Here is a 23,722-nt window from a genome sequence, read left to right on the forward strand (position 1 = left end):
CTGCTTAGCCTCCGATCCCTGGACACAACCCCGGCACACTCTGCCAGCAAGAAGAAGAGCTCCTTCAAGGGTCAGCCATGGGCTGGCAGCACCCCCCAGGACGAGGTGCTGTTGGGGAGCCAGGCCAAGGGCTGGCGGAGGGCAGGAGCCCCTTAGGCCGGGGAATGACAGGTCTGTTGCTGTGCCCCCTTCCCCGCCAAGGCACGAGCCAGTCTGAGGGGGACATCTGGGGTGGGGGCTTTAGAGGCAAGTCCACAGGCCTGGAAATGTCACTGTGACCTTGGTGACCTTGAAGCAGACATACAGGGTGGGTGGGGAGGCAGGAGGAGGCAGAGGTACTGCAGGAGCTCCGTGGCTCTGTGGCCACATTTGTTCCATCTTTCCAGCACTCACCAGACTCTGAGGGGTAGGGACAGTGCCACCTTGACAGGTCCCTCTGCACGGCACTGGCTCAATAGCTGAAGTATGAGGGGATCTGCTTTCTCCTCCTTTCTCCATGTTTACACGCCAACACCTGCACACTGCCCACGTGGTGTCTGCAAGGCAGGGGCCACTCCTGTGACCCTTCGGCAGCACTGGCTGCTCTCACCTGGCCTGCATGCAGAGGGGCTCTGAGGGGGACGGAACGAGAAGCTCATCAGGACAAGGAACTGGTGTGTTCCTGCCTGAGGCCTGTGGGTCCCCACAGGTGCTGGATCAGGAAGCAGCTTAGGTACCGCCTACACCTTAGAAAGGAGCGGTGTCCCCAGAGAGTGCCCTGCTGGAGAAGACTAGTCATTATAAGGGGATAGAATCTCTAGACACAAGATCCGGATGGAACCTCTGAGAGATGAGCTATCCAAACAAAAGTCTCTCTCTGCAGGGCAGAGACAACCATTCATGTCCTTGTTTTCAGATGATAAAAGAAGGGACATAGCCATTCCAAAAATTAACGTAAGAGGCCTGTTGAGAAAGGGCAGCCAGAGCTGCTGGGCTGTGCTTGTTTGAGTTCTCAGTTCCAAACACAAAACAAAACTAAACAGCAAAAAATACTCCCAGACGCGGCAACTCTGATCTTCCCATATTGCCAGTTTTTTCTTTTCCCTGGGATGGGCCTTCAGAAACTAAGACACTGTCCAGCCCCATCTCTGTAAACGGCTTGACCATTTGGTCCCCCCACAGCAGGGCCATTCCAGCGCTCAGCACCTGCTTCCGCCACCACCTGATCCAGTCCCCATGCCCGATGGCACCCAGGACGTTCTGGTTAATGTGACCTCAGGGACCTTATGCCCCTCAAGAGGCTGGCCACCTCTTGGGAAATGGACTGGTCGACCAAAAATGGCAAGTCCTGAGTTTTATGAGTCATCTCTGACCAAAATATATCCTAGCGGTCACTGGCTAGGATGCGGCTCCCCAGTCATCCCAGGTAAACGGCCGTTTTGCTCCACGTAACACAACTGTACGGGTTCAAGGGATTCACTTGCCAAGGGAGGATGGAGCCCCGCCCATCGCGTTCACAGGTACAAAGTGCCTCTTCCCAGGAGGTTTCTGCACAACCCCCACTGCGCGGGCGACCCTCCCTTCCCCCACAAAGGGAACAGATTCCACAAAAAAACCTCTAAAAGCAACAACTGAAAGTGTTATTAATCTTGTTACATCTGAGAATAACATTGTGGTTATGTAGAAAACGGCCATATTCTTTAAGAGATGTGCTCGGGATATGTAGGGGTGAAATGACAGAATATTCTGGAATTTAATTTAGTTGGAGCAAAAGTGGCAAAGTGTTGATAATTGTTGAATTGGATGATGGGTATGCCAAGTGGATGTCTGAAAATGTTCCTAATTAAAATTAACAACCAACCAACCAAACTTCTCCACAGAGGCTGAGTTTCAGATATTCATGGCAGGCTTTCCAGGGGCTTTGGTGTCCTGCACCGAGAGACATCCTGCAGCAACTGCCATGGCCTCTGCATACCTCCACACTGGGAACCACAAGTTCTCAGCAAACCGTGGCTGGCTCACTTACCTGTACTCTGGACCCCAGGTGGGTTAGGCACCTAGTTGAGAGTGTTATGGGTACAGGGAATATAACCTGGAACCCAAGTTAACCAACTCTCAAACTCCCCTGAGGTTTTTAAAGATCCACAGTGTAGATACTCGCAAGTAGACCAAGGACACGGCACTATTTTAGAAGCTGTGCTTGAAGCTGCCCAAGATGCTAAGTATCAACCACACAGCCAGTTTAGGGAGACACCCCTTCCCTCTCCCTTCATGGCCAAGAAAACTGAGAAATGCAAGGAGTCCCTGCCAAAACCTGAAGGCTTTGTGACAAAGTTAACAACCCCACATGACCCAAGGCCAAGCCCTGTCCCTGAGTGCGGTCTTCCCAGAGAAGACTCCTGAGACAAGGGCCTTCCTCTTTCTGCTGCAACAACCACTGGGGAAAATCCTGATGAATAAACCCAAGTACATCACCACCTGCCTAATCCAAGTGGCCAAACAGGATGATCTATAAAAACTCTGCTCAGCGCCCCCATGAGGACAGAATCCCTGTGCTAAACTGAGCAAGAGAATGTGACTGGGAGTCCACTAGGCACTCACCGAAACACAGCCCTAAAGTAGGAGCAATCCAGTGTCCATCAGTGCATGACTGGACGATAAAATGTGGCCCAGCCACACAGTGAATATTCAGTACTGACACGTGCTACACGTGGATGAACACTGAAAGCATTATGCTGAGTGAAAGAAGCCAGACACAAAAGGCCACATATCTTATGACTTCATTCATATGAAATGTCCAGAATAGGCAAATCCGTAGGGACAGAAGGTAGATTAGTGGTTGCCTATGGTTGGGAGGGCAGGTTGGGAGGATGAGAGGGTGATGGCTAAGGGTGTGGGTTTCTTTTGGCAGTGGTGAAAATGTTCTGAAATTGAATATGGCGATGGATGCACGGCTCTGCGAATACACTAAAAACATCAAATTGTACATGTAAAATGGGTGAATTGTATGGTATGTGGATTATATCCCAATAAAGCTGTTAGAAACAAAAGAAAACCAGCCCTAATCCTGAGAGTGAATGATTCTTTGGTGAGCAAATGGATAAAAAATATTCTTTTTGAAGAAAGTCATAGTAGATTCCAGAAAGAATCAGAAGCTTCCCAGTGTGCAAGTCCAACTGCAGGGACTCACAATGGCGCCCCAGGGTGGGGCTCCTTCAATGGCACTGGCCCAGACCCAGCCTCTAGGGGGCCCCACCACTGTGCCGGCCCTGCTAGGGTAGGGGATGGGGGCACCCTGGGGAAGATGAGCCTGAAGATCAAGAGCCTGGTGGGAGGCACAGACTCACAGAGATAAGCAAAAGCCACTGGCCTACCAAGGGCGACCTGGTAGCTTACTCCAGATTTGGGCCAATTTTAATATTTCATATTCAAAGAAAAAAATCTGTCATTGGCTTGGAGTGTCTATGAAGTGACCAAAAAAAGTTATCAAGTCTCAGCCAAGCATGTCTGTGTTATCTACGAGTCCTCATGGGGTAGCTGCTTAGATGATTTTCAGAAAAGAAAGATCATGCTCAGATTTCGCCCCACCAGGAAATCAACACAAACCACAAATCACCAGATGAATCTCAAATCAGCTTTCAGCTCCAATGCCTGACCTGTTTCAGAAAACTCCACATCATCCCCTTTCCTGGAAAACTGGCTCCAGGTGGTATGTCTGGAGCTTGACGGGCTCAAGCCAGCCCGAGAAATGGGGTGCCATGATAGCCCGCCCTCATCATCCTTGGCAGAGCTCCAGGTGTCTCATTGGTTGTTTTCTCAACCAACAGCAAATGTGCTCTGAGCTCCCCTGGAAGCTTGGGACAGGACACCGTCAGCTTGCTCTCATCAGTCACTCCACCAGAGTCGGCAGGACGAGTGCAGGCAGCCAGCAAAACCAGCCGGCAGAGCCAGGGTCTGGATGGCCAGAGACGGACCGGGGCAGCTGAGGAGCAGGAGCTGCTGTGGCGTAAGTGCTAGGAAGCAATGCCTCGACCTCGGTGGTTGCCTGCGGCAGGGGACTGACTACAAAGAGGCTGGGGCTGTGGGGGTGGGGCGCTTCCTGAGGGGATGGACATGTCTGTAACTTGATGCTGGTGGTTACACACACACACACACACACACACGCACACACACATATATACACACGTTAAAACTCATTGGGTGCATTTTGTTGTATGTATATTAAACTTCAATAAAGTTGATTTTAAAAGGTTAAAAAAAAAACACTCTACATTGAGGTTTGAGAGCAAAAGGAGAGATCCATAGTAAATAAGCATCTCTTAAGTCCTGGGATTTATAAACTTTTCTCCTAGTATCCTCGGGACAAGGCTCTTGACCAAACGGGCAGGATTTGTTCCCTGTTGGACTTTCAAGGAAAACACTGGGCTCCAAGACACACAGCTATTTGTGGGTTCTCAAATCCCTATTAAAAGTACTTCCATGCTTTCAAAAGCTGGTTCTTTAGATGCCTTGATATAAAAACAGAAACCCATCACATTTAACTAAGGGAGAACAGCATATGACGGCGTCTAATCTGTCGCCCTCAATGGACAGGGGCGGAGAAAGGGCAGGAAGCCACAGGAAAAGAAGTATCTGGGGCCAGTGTGCCCGTGAAAGGAAGGAATGCTATCAGAGAGGGCCAGTTTAGAGATGAGAGTGGTGCAAGTAAGAGGCTGATGTGGCAGGGGCTGGTCCACTGCTGGGGGAGCAGACCAGGGGACCCACAGCTGGGACCTGTGGGGACCCCACTTGTTCATCTGGAACCTTCAGCCAAGTACTGGTCTTCTGTTGCTACCCTTAGGGCTTAGGGGACGAGGATTCTGAAGACTCACTGGAGAACAAGGGCAAAGGCCCCCGAGCCAGGCCCTCTGTTCCTTTCCGAGCCCTGGGGTGCTGGTGGGACAGGCACCGAAGCTGCATACACCATCTTTCATCTCCCTGCAAAGGCACACATGTGTCTATATCACAAGAGCAGGGACGCACTGCACAGGAGAATGCAAAGTTCACTTGAGTTTTTATGGTAAAACAAGAAGCTGCAAATGTCAGGCTTGTAGTGAGAACTCTTCACGTGTTTCCTGGGTCTGCAACCTGTCTTTGGCCTTTGCGGGTGCGGGTGTGGGTGCGTGTGCATATGTGTGTAGCACTTCAAGGAGGGACAGACACCAGATCCTCCAAGACCCAAATGAAGTGCCTGCCTGCGCATCTCTCGGTTCGTCCTTTCTCCTTCCCCAAACCTGGTCCTCATGAGGCTGTCTGTGAGCCTCATCCTCCTTCTGTGCTGAAATGACCTTTCCAGTCCCTGTACTGAAGGCCACTGTTCCTTGAGGACTCAGAGGGAGTTGGAAGTGGGTGGTGTCTGGACACTTGGGGGTTCCCTCACTGACAATACTTCCCAAGTGCCTCCGAGGACACAGCCAGAGGGACAGAATGAAAGCAGAGGAGTGGCTGCCAGGATTTCCCCAACGTCCACAGGAGTATTTTCCACCTCCTTTCCACTGCCAAGAATCGGAACGGAATTGTTCCAATTTCTGGAGGGGTTTCCCAGCACGGTCATGATGCCCACGGGGCACTCTGCTTCTGTCCCAAGTAAGACAGCCAGAAACAACTCTATTTCCTGGAGACCCCTCCCCTCTGCAGACTGTGTCCTGATGCCCCAGGTCCACAGGGCCTCTCCCTTCTGCAACAGCACTGTTTCTCCATCCCAGACAAGCCACACTTCACTTCTAAAAACCACCCTCGTCCTTTTAATGGCTTGGGAAGTGCTCTGGACTCTACGTTTGACCTCAGCAGACTTCCAGTGCTCAGGCCAGCCGTGACCACGCTGCACCCTCCATGGCCCCTGAAAACTTCCCTTTCTTCTCTTCTTTTGTCCCCATTGGCTTAAAAGGGTGCTTCCTGCTGCTGAGGCCAGGCCACCCTCTGCTCATGCTCTGGAGGCTGTGCCCTTCACAAGTTCCCAGACCCTGCGGGGATGCTAGAGCCACTGTGACCCCAGGTCAAATCCCAGTGCAGACGTCACTGAGGCATCTCTGTCTTGCCACATGCTTCAGTTTTTTATCTGTCACTGGGAAGATAAATGACATGGCCACTTCCAAAGGGCCACCCCAATCCCTGGCCCAGCTCCACATCTCCTCCTTCCCTGGCCTACGCACCCCCTTTCCAAACATTTTCAATCTTCCCTTTTGTACAAACTACCCTCCAATGGGCTGTAACCGCACTGCAAGTACTTCTCCTGGACAAGCTTCCTTGCCACCTTCTTTCCCTCCGACGTAACTACCTGCACTACCACATTTGCCGCCACCCCTGGCCCTTGCCCCAGCTTCTGCTCCAGCACGCCCACTGGTGACAACAAACCAGCAGCTTCCCTCCTCTGAAACCCAGCAGCCCTCCCTTTAGGGTGGATGCGGGAGAAAAGGAAAAACAAGCCAGTGATGAACATAGGGCGCTGCCTTACATATCAGTAAAGCAGGCTCACGGGCTGAAAGGGAAGAGTGAGGGACACAGTGAGCACTCTTCGTAGCTCGTCTTTTCAAACGACTGCCTGTGGGGAGCAGGCTGTCTCCACAGCAGCCTGGGCTCCTTCCCAAGCCTCAGTGTGGGAGGAACATGAATAATTTACAGTGACAAGAAACAAACACCCAACACTCTCGTTCCAAACAGCCTCCCTCTTAAAACCCAACCCATCACGCTCTGAGGGGAGCCTGGATATTCATCATATACAATTTAAGACACATCTCTTCAAACATGAATTGATAATACTGGAGGATTCCACTTGTACGAAATTCTAATTTCTGTCACCATCAGCTAAAGGATCGATGGTGACAGAAATCAGAAGTGGTTAAGGAGGGACACTGAGAAGGGGTGTACAGCAACTTGCTGGGGCAATGGTGAGGTTCTACGTCTCTTTCAGTGGTCGTCACGCTGACGGATCTGCACACTTAAGATCTGAGCACTTGGCTGCACGGTAATAATACCTCAGTTTTAAAATAAGACAGCAGGTGGTTCTGGCATGTCCCAGGTCCAGACCACCTTTCCTTTGAGCCAAAGGTTCCATCACCCCTTATACTTTATACTGAGAATCCATCTAGTCATTTATTTACCAAAATTGTACTGAAAGTCTAGGTCTTGCTCTAGGCACTCGATATCAGCAATGAACACAGTCAGAAATCTGATCACGTTGGGGGGGGCCTGGGGGGCCAGGGTGTGTGCTTTCCTGCACTGTTACCTACATACTCACAGAAACCACTTCTTTCGCTCGAGGAATTCGTGGCAAAGTGCACATTAGTGAACAAGAGAAGTGTTGTCAACTGGGCTGGGCAGGGAGGAGTTACCACAACCGCGTGGAAGGGATGCAATCCTCCCTCGGCCACAGGAGAAAAGGCAGGGAACCACCCCCTTGCATCTTCGCATGGGGTCCCACTAAGAGAAAGGAAGATGTCTAAATGTTGACATTTTTCTTCTTTTATCTCTCTTTTTTTTATTGTGGTAAAATATACATAACATGAAATTTACCATTTTAACCACTTTTAAGTATACAGATCAGTGGCATTAAGTACATTCACATTACGTGCAAGCACCACCACCATCCTCTCCAGAACTTTTTCATCTTCCCAAACTGAAACTCGGCACCCAACAACCACTAACTCCCTGTTCTCTCTCCTCCAGCCCCCAGCAACCTCCATGCCACTTTCTGTCTCTATGAACAATGTTGGCAACTTGCTATACTTAGTGGCACTTCTTCACTAAGCATTTCTTCGGTCAAAGGCTCCCACAGATGTGGCTCCGCAAAGCGTGGATTCTGTGACTTCCCTAGAAGGGAGGTTGCCGGACCTGAGCACCATCTCAGCGTGAGCCGGAAGCTCTGCCGCGCTGGGGCCATCTGTGGGAGAACCCTGGGTCACATGGTCAGGGTATGTGTTGAAAGTGGCCCCTGGGATCCCACCCAGGAAACAGTCCAGAGAAAGGCTTTTGTCTGGGCATCTAGAAGGAGCTCCCAAATCAAGAGTTCTGGGAGGTGGAAGAAAAAGAGGCCTGAAACGTCCTCTGCACATCAGATGGTGCCCTCCCTGCAACAAACAGAAAGGAACACAGATTGACAAGGTTTCTTAAGGGCCTGTGAAGCAGGAGGCAGCAGAGTCCAAGGGGAAGGCAAGGCTACCAGGCCAGAGAGACCTGGGTTCAAATTAACTTTCCAGTTCTGTTTGCTGTGGTCTGGCCCTGAGCCGCAGAGGGGGCTACCAAGTGGGACTGAAGTGCTCACCCGATGAGTGGGAAGTGTACAAGACGCATGCATCAGTCAGTGAAGACCAAGCCCTCTGCATACGGCAGCCGTCACTGCCAGGTGCCAAGTTCTCTGCCAGGGGCCAGTGAACTTGGGGGACCTGCACTTGAAGCTCCAGCCCTTCTCCAGATTCTTGAGGACGAGAAGGCAAAGACAGAGGCCTCCACACAGTTCAGGGGAGGGCATTTTGCATTTTGGAGGTCTGCTCTTTAGCTTTACAATGTATCCCAAGATGAAATAGGTCTTATTTGATTTTAAATTTATTTTTCCATTTTGCTTTTTTACCTCAAGTCCACAGTAAAATGACCAGATGCAAAGGACATGTTCTCAGCCACTGCGCGTGTATGCCACCTGCACCCCCAGACACTCCACCCAAAGGCATGGAGGCTAACCTCGGTGACAGCAGAATCCCCTGGCTGTTCTAAGGACCCACCTCAGAGCAGTCGAGGGCAGGCGAGTTTCTACCTGGAAGGAGGACTGGGTTTTAGGGGTCAGCCAAGGGACTGTCTGCCTTCTGGGGCCCCACTGGGTCAGTGTCAGAATAGAGAAAGACAGCCCTGGCTTGGGGTGAGACAAGGATGAAAAGGAAGAATAGAGACAAGAACAGGACTCAGGAGAAAAAGGGGACACTGAAGTGGGGGCCAGAGATGCGGTGCCAAGAGCAGTCTCCATGGTCCCTTGGCCTGAAAGCTTCCTGGCAGAGAAAACGAGGGTGCAGGTGAGCCCCCGCTGCCAGCTCACATGTTCACGCTGAGACACAGTCTGAGCTCAAAGCTGAAGACAACTGGGGCGCGGGTTGGAGGGGCCGTCAGGACCGATGAAGTGGCTTTGCCCCGCAGCTTAAGCTGGGATCTTTGTAGGAGGCCGCCTGACAGGGTGCCCCCGAATACCATTCCCAGTTCAGATTGAGTGAGTGGGTCAACAAGTTTGGTTTAAGAACAAAACAAAACAAACAATAAAACCGCCTGTAAATACTAGCTTTTTGGGGGTGGGAATCAAAGGGTAGGAAAACATATTTAATCCACATTCTTGACTAAAGCTCTAGACTGGACCCTGTCTAGGGCTCAAACCCAACCAAGAGCGTGTGGGCTCTTCCACCGAGAACTTCAGGGCTGTAAGCAACCCTCGGAGCTGCTGTGCGGGTCAGGGGTATGAAACGGAGAGAGAGCGACTCAGTTTGAAAGGAGAAAGCACAGCTACACGAGAGTGGAGTTTCAGAAACCCTGCCCACGCCTTCGCTGGGGCCCCTTTGCAAACCTGCAAAGAAACCTCCGGGCCTTTCTTTGATGTTTCTATCTCCCTCTGCTAGGTTTTGCTGTTTTGTTTTTAAATCTCTGCTTCTCTGGGTTTGCATTTAAGAGGCTTTAGAGTCAAACAGATGTTAAACATGAAAGTGGGTCAAATAGGGTATCAATTAACATTTGCTCACGAGGTTAACTTTTATAACAAAAGTGATTTTGAAAAAGTAATTCAATCTCCTGTCAGCATTTGCCTCTGGAATTATGGCAGACATCTGCGCTCTACAGCACTCATTTCTGCATTATTTGAGCTTTTTTTTACAATGAGCTTGGGTTATTTTTATTATTAGGAAAAAATAAATACTTTCAGGTGGAATGTGAAAATAATGAACACATTTTTACATTAAAATAATCTCACGGACTGTTTTTAACTACTAAGAATGTGGAAATTTCACAGTGTCTCTCCAAATTATAAGTAGAATGATTACCCATTTTGCCCCAAAATAGTCTCTCTTAGCATCGACTTTTAAACCCATATCCCTGGAACAGCATGGCATTTTATGCACTGATGCCAGAAATAAATATTCTAAACACAGATTCACAGTTGTAATGAAGCAAAGAGGTGGTGGTTGTAGACAAGGACACCGAACAGAGTTGTAAAAACATTTTAAAAAGTTCCTGTGTAATCATTAAAAAGCAATTTGAGTGGCCATATAGAATCCAATTTTTAAAAATATTTACAAGTTTTAAGACAACCTTCTTTTTTTTAGATTGGCACCTGAGCTAACAACTGTTGCCAATCTTCTTTTATTTTTTTTCTGCTTGTTCTCCCCAAGTCCCCCCAGTACATAGTTGTATATTTTAGTTGTGAGTCCTAGTTGTGGCATTTGGGACGCCGCCTCAGCATGGCCCGACGAGCGGTGCCATGTCCGCGCCCAGGATCCGAACCGCTGCAGCAGAACGTGCGAACTTACCCACTCAGCCACAGGGCCGGCCTCAGGACAACCACTTGAAAAAAGATTTTTTTTTTTTAAGATTTTATTTTTTTCCTTTTTCTCCCCAAAGCCCCCCAGTACATAGTTGTATATTCTTCGTTGTGGGTCCTTCTAGTTGTGGTATGTGGGACGCTGCCTCAGCGTGGTTTGATGAGCAGTGCCATGTCTGCACCCAGGATTTGAACCAACGAAACACTGGGCCGCCTGCAGCGGAGCGTGTGAACTTAACCACTCGGCCACGGGGCCAGCCCCAAAAAAGATTTTTTTAATTTTCCCTTTTCTTGAGGGAGGGGAATGCTCTTTTAAATCTTTTTGTTTTACTATGAACACATGATCATAGTAAAATAAGAATTCACATGCAATATAAACCAAAAACTAAGAATCCTCTACTCCTCTCATCCCCAATGAAATGACAGTTAATGATGTCTTGTGTTTTCCACAAGAAAATAAATTTTTTTTAATAGGCGAAGACTTGCCTGTTATGGGGCCCAAAGGGTCTTCAGGGGTGGCAGCTGTCCAGGTACACTCAGGCCATGACCATTTATCAAGGAGTGCCCTTTTCTGTATGTATATTTCAATAACAAGGTTAAAAATTGGAGACCAGAGGAGAAGCAAAGTCATTTGAAACTAAGAGTAGAAAGAGAAGCAAATACCTGACCAGCAAGACCTGAATAGTTTACAACTAGAGTTAGAAGGTGTCATCTTCCAGAGAGAAACAAGTTTGAAAAAAGTATCAGCACTCCTGGAGACTAGAGAAATGACAGATATACTGTTGCATTAACATTTTCCAGATAAGAATTCTTTTCAACGCCGAACAGAGGGGGACAATTATCCACAGACTATTTTATAAAATGAAATTGCTTTCTTCTCACAGTTATTTTCAAGATGGGCTCAAATTTCAATACTCTGCTGCCCAAATAGATTCTATTTCAAGAATGCAGGAAACAAAAAAGAGGAACACAATCTGATTTTTAATAGTATTAACTATCCAAAAAGAAATAGAACTAGAAGAATTTCTTTTTTTAATGTGGTCTCTTAAAGATGACAAAAATACCTTTCTTGGGTTTTCCTGTAGAAACAACGACTTTACCAAACATTTGTTCTGTGTCCCTTGTCCACAACTACCTCCTCTTTGCTTCTTCACAACTGTGAATCTGTGTTTAGAACGTTTATTCCTGGCATCAGTGCACACAATGCCATGCTATTCCAAGGGTATGGTCGCTAAGAGAGTCTATTTTGGGGCAAAATGGGTAATCATTCTACTTATAATTTGAAGAGATATTTAAAAATCTCTACTTTGTCACACTCATAGGTAGTTCCCGCCATCATTGTTTAGAATGTTTGTTTCCTCCCTGCCACATGGGCCCTGCATGAGCTGGAGGGTGGTCTCAAGTGAAGCGGTGTGGAGTCTGAGATGCTGACCAGACGAAACCAGGGACTGACCCTCATTTACTGCTACTCCCTCCTCTACCTGACCATCTCAGCTTGGTGCTGTGGCCACCTCAAGGTGACTGTCATGCTTCTGCCAGCCTCCACAGCTGGGCACTTAGGCTCCATGGAGCACTGGTTCAACTGTTGACATGGACCCCAAACCACCTCCTGCAGAAAGCTCTGGCTCCCTGTTCAGACTCCCTTCCTATCACGCCACAGGCACTGAGCAAATGCCTTAAGGTTTGTAGCAGAATATTAACCCTACTGTATGCTTACTGGGTTTACAAACACATAGGTCTCTCTTTAATCAGCAGTGTACGACATCTGGGCTTCAAATAACCCTGCACTCCTGCAGGCCAGCTCCTATCAAAGTTCATGCTAAAAAGAATGATATTTAGGAAAGGAGTCCAGATCCCGGAGTTATCAAAGGCACTTACAAATATGTGCTGAATCAAATCCAGTATTTGAACTTAGCCAGAAAGAGCCCCAGGAGTTCCAGCATCATTTTGCAAATCGTTTTACTTGAAAGCACTGCACATGGACATAAGCAGGATCAACTCTGATACGGAGTCTACACTCCAGGCTGGCTTTCTGCCAACGAGGAACTGAAATGGATAAACCACGAGGGCTCTGTGGATTCCTTCCAGAAAGAGATGTCGAGGGAAATGATGGAGGTAAGATCTACAGATGGAGGAGCCACCACTTAACAGAAAACATTGCCTGATAAGCAGTCAGCTTTCTATTCAGGTAAGAGAGCTGTCACCAACGAAGTGGGACTTGTGGGCTATTTCAGCAGAGCAAAGACATGCACTGTCCTGAATTTCGAGCTCTGAGGATTCCTCTCTACACTGTGTTCCCTGTGGTTGCTGTAGTGTCATGATGCTGTATCAACCTGGTCTAAACACATCTCAGGCTGCCAGAAGCCACACTGCTGCTAACAGGTACACTGACGCTTGGACAGTCTCCAGGACACAGTATCAATCAGCAGCGACAGCATTATCCTTTTCAGTCTCCTTTCAGGTCTAAGTATCTTTTATTTCTCAAATCTCCTAACATCCAGGAATTTTCTTCCATCCCAGACAGAGGCATGCTGTTGCTAAGCAACTTCAACAAGTCATATCTGAAGTCTATGAGTGGGTGTGGTTAAAATAAATAAAGTCACTGCAAGTTACAACTGGGAGAGGCTAAAGATAGACACACACAGACCTTTTAAAAAAGTGTCTGTATTTTTTATTCTGGCTTGTTGATACCAGACTATGCCTTGACTTTGTTACCTTCAGGTTTTAAGCGCCCTCACAGACATCCAGTGCAAGCTCAGTGGGATGGAACTCCAGCAAACCATGGCCCAATGGAGAAGGAACTCACGCACAGTGCACTCTCAAAGAGCCAATTTGCACATTAATTCTGATGGCTGCAAAATCCTAGAATAGGTGAGATGAAGACCTATGTGCACTGCCATGATGATCCATCCATTTGGAAAGATGACTGGGACTCATATTCCAGCCACCTTTGAGTTTCAGCAATTCAGGGTGTGTGTGTGTGCGTGCACATGTGTGTGAGAGAAAGAATCTTTTTTTTTTTTTTTCTGCTTCAGCCTCTTTTAATTCAATGCTGTTCAAGACTCCCCTTCCTCCTGCCTCGCAGGCCAATACTATTGGCCAAAGAACTTCTCAAACTTATCTCTACATCACAAAGTACTACAGGGATTGTGGTATCTCTACTCAAGGCCAGGAATCACGTAACTTTCCGGGTTCAGTCAGTTAAGCATTAACTAGAGGTTTTCTGCCTTCAGCGTTCTGGCAAAACATCGGCAACCTTCAATGCTCTCTCCAATTCCAACACTTCAATTAACAAGCACTCCTGGTACTACTGTGTGGGGCTGTGATCCTCTTCCTTCAGGACAAACGAGTAACAAAATCATAGGGCTCGAGGACTCGGCAAGTGAAAACAGATCAATGAAGCAGCCAATGTCCACATTTATTGCAGAGTTAAATCCTTGCCTCGTCGCCAGGTCCTGGCCTCCATCACCTGCTGGGGCACACAGATATTTGTTGCTGGTGGTCCAGAGAAGGCCCACAGCCTCTCTGAAAATTCTCCCAGGGGGACAAACCACAAAAGCTATAGATTCCCTCTCTTTCTTGGGAAGTGCCCAATTCGGCGGAGGAGGTGAGAGTTGGTGCAGGCTCTGCATTGTCAGTAAACTATCAGAAACGTAAGGAACTGATTTGTCCTCATACCAAAATGTACAGCTGAAGACGACGCGGAGACGACCAAGCCACAGGCCCCGGCTTTCAGGAGTTCGTAGGCGGGCAGACAACTACAATCCGCGCAACAAGTACCAAAGCCGCGGCCAAGCCGGGACAGGCGGCGACAAAGCGCTGAACTGAGCGAAGGCCAGACCCCTCGCCCCGAGCGGGACTCGGCGGGAGCGAGGGGCACGCTGCCCTCTGGTTCCAAACTCCCCACCAACTCGTCCCGGGGCCTGGCACCGAGGCGCCCCAGGCAGAAGGGCCGGCGCCCACCGAACGCTGAGACCCGCGCCCCTCTGCACCCCGGGGTCCGGGGCCGCTGCCCGCCTCGCCCCCGGCCGGCGCGAGCCCCGGGGCCGGCCCGGCCTGAAGCCCCGCGGAGACGTCCGGGCTCCGGCTGGCGTGGCCGCCCCCCGGCCTCCAGCGACCGGCCCGGCCGTCCCTTGCCCAGCCAGGGCCACCTCAGGGCCCCCGGCCCGGCCCCCGAGACCCCGCCCGCCCCGGCCCGAGCTGCCGCCTCCCGGCGTCCGGCCTCCGCCCCCGGCCGGGCCCGGCATCCTCCCCGCAGGCCCGAGTCGCGGGGCCTCACCTCGGGCGGGAGCCGGCGGCAGCGGACGACGCCGTGGGGCTCAGCGCATCCTGGGGTCGCCGGGAGCCGGGAAGTGGGGCCGCGCGGAGCCCGCAACGAGTTATGTAACCGGCAGGGGCCGCAGCCCGGACGGAGGCGGCGGCCCGCGGCACTTCCGCCTCCCGCGCCGGGCCGGAGGCGCAGACCGGAAGCCCATTGGCCGCCGGCCCCCACGTGGGGCACCGCCCCCCGACGCCGACGCCGCCATCTTAGGAGCGGGCAGCCTGGCTGGGACCGCGGGTGGAGAGGCGGGGACCACGGCGGTGGGGCCGGGAGCGCGTGTGCTGCTGAGGCTCGGAGAGCCGGCGAAGGCGCCGAGCTAAGGCGGGCTGGCACCTGAGCGCCCCGAGTCTGCGGGCCTGGACGCGGGTGGCGCGGCCCCGGCTGGGAGCCCGCCAGCTCAAGTTCTTTGGCCTTGGCTGAGCGCCCCAAGCGCGGAAGGCGGGCTCCCCAAAACGAGGATCGCTCATAGCCCTCCAGGTCTCGGCCAGCACTCCCATCGTTTGGGTCTGGGGCTTGGGCATGTCCTGGTGTCGAGCCAGGGGAGCGTGACGGAGTGACCCAAGCCGGGCTCGCGGGCAGCACCACCCGGCTCCGCAGAAAGACCGTTGAGGGCTGTCGCTGTGTAAATGGGCAGAGGTCAGTTGCCCTAACGTTGTAGGAGCGTCTATATCATAAGATCTAACTCAAATTTCGTTGCTAGGGAACCTGTGTTGAGCAAAATCTGATAACTTTAAAGCAGGAATTTATTCCTTGCTTTCAAATAACTTACAATGGTCCACATAACCAAAGGATGGAATAAGGACCTGCTTACAGCCAAAGGCCAGAATGATCAACCCTAAAAGGATTTAATTCATATCCAAGAGAATAAACATTATCACAGATTAAAAGTCTAAATAACGCTATCTTAGAAACGTTAAAAGCATATTATTTTGGGGCCTGCTGGTGGTGCAGCAGTAAAGTTTGCATGCTCTGCTTGGTCAGCCTAGTGTTTGCTGGTTTAGATCACAGGTGCAGACCTACACACCGCTTGTCAAGCCATGCTGTGGCAGCGTCCCACATATAAAGCAGAGGAAGATGGGGACGGATGTTAGCTCAGGGCCAATCTTCCTCAGCAAAAAGAGGAGGCTTGACAGAGGATGTTAGCTGAGAGCTAATCTTCTTAAAAAAAAAAAAAAAAGCATATTCTTTTCAATAACCTCTTGACAAGGAAAGTTACCTAAAGAGATTAGAAATTTTGAAGGTAATTGGTATAAATAGATCAAGAGTAGTGTAACAAGGCAATATAAAACAAGGATAATCTATTGTCTATGTAATATGATGTGTAGTGGCTGGTGGAATCTTGATTTGTGTAAAGCAACCTGTATTTATATTTCCTTTTTTATAACAGTTTCTGTAAGTGCCTATTTTTTTTTTTAAAACAGGCTGAAAAATCATTTGGACAAAATGGAAATCAATATTATACTATTTACAACTCCATAGAGTTACAGGTTTGAGTACTGCAAACATGCTATTGTAAGCAAAGATGCTGTAGTAAACCATGTTTGGGCCCATTCAGAACATTTTGAGCACTCTACACAATTATATTTAGTGTGTCATTATTAAATGATTTGTAATTAAACTCATTGCAAAAATCATTTAAGACTGAGTAGAAAGATCCACACAATACAGCAAGATAAATGAGGGTAGGACAGTCAAGAGTGAAGTTGGTGTGTAAAATGCATACTTTGAAGTGCTACATACTTTCTAGGGATGGGCTGCAAATTTAGCTCCAGTCTTTCCAGAATTCACGTTGAAGAGAACAACTGGTTACAAGATTTGGCAAGGTAGTGTGTCAGAGGTGGCTAATTGTCCCCTACTGTCCATTGTCCCACACTCCTCCTCTCCTTTTTCTACTTTTTCTTCTTCTCCTCCTCCTTTTTTAAAATAACTGCTTTATCATATCTTCCTGTCGTCACAGAATCCCACCCCCTATAGCAGGTAAATAGCTGTCAAGCTAGGCTTGTATTTCTTAGCTCCCTTGCAGCAAGGTGAGGCTGTATGCCAAAGTTTTCACCAATGTGCAAGAGTGAAAGTGATGTAGGCAACTTCTGTGTCATGTCCTTAGAAGGAAATTACTTAAAAGTTAACAACTGATGAAGCTAGGTGAAGGTGTTTACTGCGTTATTCTCTCAAATACTCAGAAGGTTTGAAGTTTTTAAAATAAAAAAGATGGAGTTAAAAAAAGGAAATTGCTTGCTTTCCTCGTCCTCGCTCTCCCCTTTCCCCATGTTCCCATCCATGGCACATGGGTGCAGTGGTAAGGCCCTCCAATCACACAGGAGAGGCAAAACCCTACCTACGTCCTTGCTACTCAAAGTGTGGTTTGTGGTCCAGGAGCATCAGCATCACCTGGGAGTTTGTTAAAAGTGCAGAACCTCCGGCCTCACCCAGATGGACAAATCAGAATTTGCATTTAACTAAGAATCTGCATTTAACAGGATCCCTAGGTGATTTATATGCACCTTAAAGTTGAGAAGCACTTACTAGATGATGACAGAGGAACAACTTTCTGTTGATTCCAGGGTCTCTGTATAACCATTTAAGATGAACTGTCAAAACTGAAAAGGGCAAATATATCCATTCAAACTTTAAAAACACTCTTTTTAAACCCAAATGAGAAAATAATAATGATAACTATTTTTCAGGACTTACTATGTGCCCTGGCAGCACATACACAGGATCTTATTCATCCTCAGGACAATTGTTTCAGTTAGGTACCATGTGTTACTACAAGGGATATTCAAGGTAGTCCTCCTCTTAAAATAATCCCACCCTCTCCCATTGTGTGCCGGGTGCTCCCTTGGCTCAGTGATTGGCTCAGATAACCAAGCAAGTGGGATGGGGTATCTCCTGGGCATAGGGAATGGTTCGGAAAGGTCTAATCAGCACCAAGCTCAGAACTGATTGGTCCTCCGAGTCTGCCTTCCTGGATTCTTTTTCTCTTTTTTTGATGTTTTGAGCTATTGCTTCCACTTGATCTAACAGACCACTGGCTTTGTGATGACCATCTTCTTCTTCAATTTAGCTACTGAACTTAAATTAAAAAACAAAACAAAAGCACACTTTTCTGTTCCAGAAAGTTCTGCTTGATCAACTCTCCTCCAGTCTTTGTATTTGGGTAAAGCTGTCATCTGTCTCCTCCGAAGTTCTGTTTCACCAGGAGCTGCCTATTCTCAGAGTTGCCTGCTTCTCCTCCTCTGGCTACAAGGTTTCTTCAGGCATATTTTTATTTTTCTCTTGCCTATTCATGACTCTGCACTCTTTGGCTATGGGTCAAGCAGAGACATACCTAGAGGCACTACCAGTGGGGAGAGCCAGCAGTCTGTACTCCTGCAGGCTAGCCATATTCCAAGCTGCCAAGCAGAGGCAGTCCTCCATGGAGCGCTTGAAGGGAGGCGCTCAATTCCTGTTTCCTCAGCTGCAAAACCCTCTCCCAGCCCCAGAGATAGAGAAGCAAAGGAAGCTACCAGCTACATGGGCAGGCTCTGCCCTTCCAGAGGCATGGCTTAATTACTCTGCTAATTATGGAAAGAAGGCATACTGTAACAAATAAGAATTAACATTCTCTGCAGTCCATGAATCTCCAAAGCCAAGATCTCTCCAGAAACTAAAGCATTTAAATGTTCACCTCTCCCCTCTGGTCTCCAGGCTCTCTTTCGGCCCATAGAGGAACAAAGTCAGGTACAGCTCTTTCATGCCAACCCTGGGTGACCCCTGTCCCCATGGCTGTACTCACCTATCTATCAGTAGATGGACCAGGGTTGGGGAGCGGGGAGAGCAGGGGCTGGTCATCAGGTTTCCCACCAATACCCAGACATTCAGGTTATAAACAGGATTGCAACTAACAACCTTGTACAGAAACCTACACACTTTTTGGATTATTTCCTTAGGAAAGAGTCCTAGAATGTTGCTTGAAATTATTTTTAATTGACCACGTTTTCAATTTGGAAACAAACCCCACATTGCCTGCCAGAAAGGTTTTACCAGTTTATTCTCACACCAAGAGTGAGAAGGTGTCTTTCCCACATGTCCTCACCAACATGGGGTGTTACCATCCCTTACCTCTCTGCAATCCAGGTGAAAAAGAGCTCATTGGTTTTATTTGGTTTAGTTTTTTGTGGGTTTTTTGGTTTGTTTTTTGAGGAATATTAGGCCTGAGCTATTATCTGCCACCAATCGTCCTCTTTTTGCTGAGGAAGACTGGCCCTGAGCTAACATCCATGCCCATCTTCCTCTACTTTATATGTGGGATACCTGCCACAGCATGGCTTGACAAGCAGTGCATAGGTCCGCATCCGGGTTCCAAACTAGCAAACCCTGGGCCACCGAAGCAGAACATGCAAACTTAATTGCTGTGCCACTGGGCTAGCCCCCCAATGTGATATTTTGATTTCGGTTTAACTTGGGGGGATTTTCTGACATAAACATGTTTTTAGAAGTATGCATGCACAAGTAAATTTTTAAAAACAGAGCAAAAGGATATATGGTGAAAAGTAAGTTTTCCTCTGACTCTGAGTGCCAGAGTTCTCCAGGTAACAACTGTTACCATTTTCTTGGTATCCTCTCAAAGCTCTTATTTACACAGACAAGCAATATGAGAGTTTCATAAATAAAAAGCAGTATGAGTGAGATATGGGCTGAGCTTGGATATTGGGTTCTTGTCCTTCCTTCTTCCCTCACTTCAAGAAAGCCGGGCACTATGCCAGCAGCTGTGGGTACAAATGGTGACTGAGATACATCCTCTGCCTTTGAAGAGATATGTGATTACAAGATGTTTTGATAAGGATTTCAGCGGAGGCATGCACACAGGACAACGGGACTTTCAGAATGGAATGAGTGAACGCATATTTGCTAAGGGTCTGCTATGTGCTATGCACTGCATTACAGTCCTTCCTGAATGTCCTCAATTACTTTCCCAGTGACCCTGAAAGGTATATATTGTTGTCCCCATTTTACAGAAGATGAGATACCCACCCAAGGCCTTTATACCATGTGGAATGAGGCTTCTCTCCCCAGGGACAGCCTGAGTGCCCACCTGGAAGAATGAAAGCCAGGAAACAAACAGGTTCATCATTAAAAGCCATGAGGCCATCTCTTGGATCACAGCTTTCCTGACTCACTCAGGAGGATAACTGAGTTTCCATAAACAATCTTTCCAGGCAGACTCCAAAAACATTGTTCCCAGGGTTCCAGAAACAGATCATGAACAAACCACTTCACGGCAAACTCAGTAGACAGTCAGCTTGTTGATCAGCATCTGCTACACCCGAGAGGACTCTGGACTATCCTGAGAGCATTCCCAGGAGAGCAGAAAGGCACCATGAGAGTGGCTTGAGGTGCAGTGGATTGTTCTGACTCACCGTTCTGAGGGTTTATTAATATTTACATGGGCCAAAGCCAGTACAACCAGGAATATTTTTCTTCCAAAGAAATTCCCTTTTGGTGTAAAATGATGTAAGGGTATAAGTTAGATCACCAAAGATGATACTGCTTGATTCAGTTAGAACCAAGACAGAGGTGGCAGAGGATAACCATGTGGCCACTTAGCCGGGTCTCAGAGGTCAGAGAATTGGGAGTACATTGGGAGGGTCTGGTTCTCCAATTAATATTGTCAGTGTACCCTGAGACTCGGCTTACTGGTCAGACTCACGAAAGACTGGGGCTTAAACCAAATGCTGGCTTACTTGTTTATAGTTAGAGTCACTGGAATACACGTATCCCTGCTCCAGGCACCTCTTCCTCTACCAGTTTTCCCAGGAAGCTAGATTGCTACCCAGAAAGTTCTTGGTGACCAGGGTATCAGAGGAAGGGAAAGAGAGTCTGAAGAGAGATTTGCTACTCAGGCCACGGTGTCACACAACAGGCCCTTCTCTAGTGTCAGGAATGCTTGTCCCACAAGTCCAACATTCCTTGTGTCTGAGCAGTGCTGGAAGGGTGGCCTGACTTGCTGACTCTCCTTTCTCTTGGCTCCATTTCACTAGGCCTCTCTGTAAACACATTCCTTTGCAGATCCATAAATCATGCTTGATTACCTTTCCAGGCCTTGCTTAAGGTAATTTCTTAGTTCTACAGAAACCTGATTTTATCTCCATTTTCCCAGTTCAATTTTCAAAATTCAGCCTTATTCTCTTCTTCCAAGTTCTTGGGAAACAATTCATGACAGGAGGCTCTACATGGACTATACTGATGTATCTGATTGCTAAAGCATTGATATATAATAATTTTATTTAAAAATCCTTTCAATTATATTTATGCTGTGTCTCTTAACATATATTATCTCATCTAATCATCCCAACAATCACATGAGGTCACTGCAATCATTATTCCTATTTCGCAGATATGGAAACTGAGGCTTAGACAGGTTCAACAATTAACTCAAGATATTATAGCTGTTAAGCTGTTAGGAGCAATTTCAACCCAGGCAGTCTAACTCTGGCGCCCAGGCTTAATTACTCTGCTAACTATGCAAGTAACACATATTCACTGTAACAAATAAGAAAAACACAGAAAAGTATGAAGAAGAAAAAAATTACCCTTTTCTCATCGTCCAAAGATGATCACTCAATGTTAGTATGTCTCCTTACTCTTTTCAGTACGTTTTTAATAATTGATTTTATGTATAATTTTGTATCTTATTTTAAAACTTACACTGGAAGCATTTCCCCATGTTATTAAAAATTCCTTATAAATATCTCAAATGGCTGCAATATTTCTTCCTGCGGAAGAGGAAAAATACTTAGACATTAGGCCATTTCCCATTTTTCTCAATTGTAAATAATTCTGCAATGAGCATCTTCATGTTTTTCCATTCCTGTTTTTCCATTTTCAATATATTTCCTTAGGATAACGTGGCATTTATCGCCAGCTGTCCCCAATGTCTACTCTCTCCTTCTTTCTCATTACAATAGAACTTGTGCTTTTTAGCTGGGCGTGGGCTACCCAGAATAAACACTATGCTTCCTAGCCTCCTTTTCCCCTTCCTGCTGGCTGCAGTGCAGATGTGCTTGCGAGCCACACTGGACTAGAGTCACGAGGGAAAACACTCTAAGGATAGTGGGGCACAAAGCAGAAGTGGCCTGGGCCCCAGCAACTGTCTTGAGCACAGCTGTTATGCCAGCTTGGACTCTATGTGAGAAAAAAATAGATTTCTCTTTGTCTAAGCCAATATTATTTTGGGTCTCTTTGTCTAGTTAGTGAACTTAGATGCCCAATTAGTACAGATAGATTTTTATTAAAAAGAATGTTTTTTTTAAAGATTGGCCCCTGAGCTAACATCTGTTGCCAATCTTTTTTTTTTCCTTTTTCCTTTTTTTCCCACTTTTTCCCCTTTTTCCCAGTACATAGTTGTATATTCTAGTTGTATGTCCCTCTGGTTGTGCTATGTGGGATGCCGCCTCAGCATGGCTTGATGAGTGGTGCTAGGTCCACACCCAGGATCTGAACTGGCGAAACCCTGGGCTGCTGAAGTAGAGCGCCCGAACTTAACCACTCAGCCACAGGGCCCGGCCCAGTACAGATAGGTTTTTAGAATTAGATTTACAGGGTCAAATGATATGAATAGTTTTAAATCTCATGATGCATACAGTAGGGACAAATTACTTTACAAAAGAATACTGGGGCAGGCCCGGTGGCGCAGAAGTTAAGTTCACATGGTCTGCTTCGGTGGCCTGGGGTTCCCTGGTTCAGATCCAGGGTGCAGACATGGCACCACTTAGCAAGCCATGCTGTGGCAGGTGGCCCACATAGAAAGTAGAGGAAGATGGGCACGGATGTTGGCTCAGGGCCAGTCTTCCTCAGCAAAAGGAGGAAGATTGGCAGCAGACGTTAACTCAGGGCTAATCTTCCTCAAAAAAAAAAAAAAGAATATACTCATTTACCCACCTACTAGCAAAGTAAAAGCATTTGTTTCACTAAACCCTTTCTATCATTCAATAGTAATAATTGAAAACAATATTGACTAATAAAAAATGGATTTCATTTGAGTAGGGTTCCTCTGGCTATGAGCACTCAGTCCATAGCAGGACACGGTAGGCTTTGACTCACTCCCTGGAAATCTTCTCCCTACTCTGGCTGGCTCAGTGCCTGGTTTCTCCAGGTACAGCCTTTCTATGGGCTGCAGGGGAGAAAGAAGGAAGACCATCACTTCACTCCTGGTCAGGCTGTCTCTGTAACTCCTAGACTAGTTGTCTCAGACAATTAAACACGACCTCAGAACTCTCAATTTGAGGGGCCCTTTGGCAGAAAATTAATTATCTAAGCATGTAGTTCTCTAACCAACTATCCAACCCATCATTTCTTCTCCATCCTCCTTGTGCCTAAGCTGCATTCACTGTGGATCTCATTACTCTCCAGGAGTCTCTGGCTGTAGTTTCTACTGTATTCTGTAATCAGTATCAGTAGGTCCAGAATCTTTCTTTGGAAGCATCTTTGGCCTCAGTGACTGGAAAAGAATCCTGTTGGAGTTGACATGGAGCAATGCTGCTCTCTGGTAATGGGATTAACGTTTTGGAGCGACATTTTATAGTCCTAAGCTTCTTTCCGATGAAGGAACTCCTGCCCAGCTAGAGATGGTCCTAGCTTCAAAATCACGGGATCCTCTTGTTCTTGATAAAAGTAAAATCTGCAGGTGTGAGCTGCAGCCATTGTCTCTTCAATTAGAGACTGGATACTAGTGAACTCAGTTTTCTAACTTCTCAGTCAGGCATTCTGGGTACCTGGGATAAAATCCTCTTGCTTTTAAAGAGATATTTTAAAAAGATAATCTTGCCTATCTAGACTTCTTTGGTTCACTGTGAGAAGACTCTGCCAAGTTCCCATAGGTGATAGCAACTCATGAAGGA

General features: G+C 47.6%; 1 protein-coding gene across 1 annotated transcript in view; it reads right to left on the reverse strand.

Annotated features, from left to right (window-relative positions):
- The window catches only part of NAA60 (N-alpha-acetyltransferase 60, NatF catalytic subunit), a 28,117-nt gene extending 12,679 nt beyond the window's left edge, over nt 1–15,438 (reverse strand). The window contains exon 1 of the mRNA XM_023616432.2: nt 14,802–15,438. The gene's annotated coding sequence lies outside the window, so the exon portion shown is untranslated. The remainder of the gene's footprint in view (nt 1–14,801) is intronic.
- Nucleotides 15,439–23,722: the final 8,284 nt, after the last annotated feature.

Source organism: Equus caballus, chromosome 13 (assembly GCF_041296265.1).
Source record: "Equus caballus isolate H_3958 breed thoroughbred chromosome 13, TB-T2T, whole genome shotgun sequence".
Taxonomy (NCBI): Eukaryota; Metazoa; Chordata; class Mammalia; order Perissodactyla; family Equidae; genus Equus; species Equus caballus.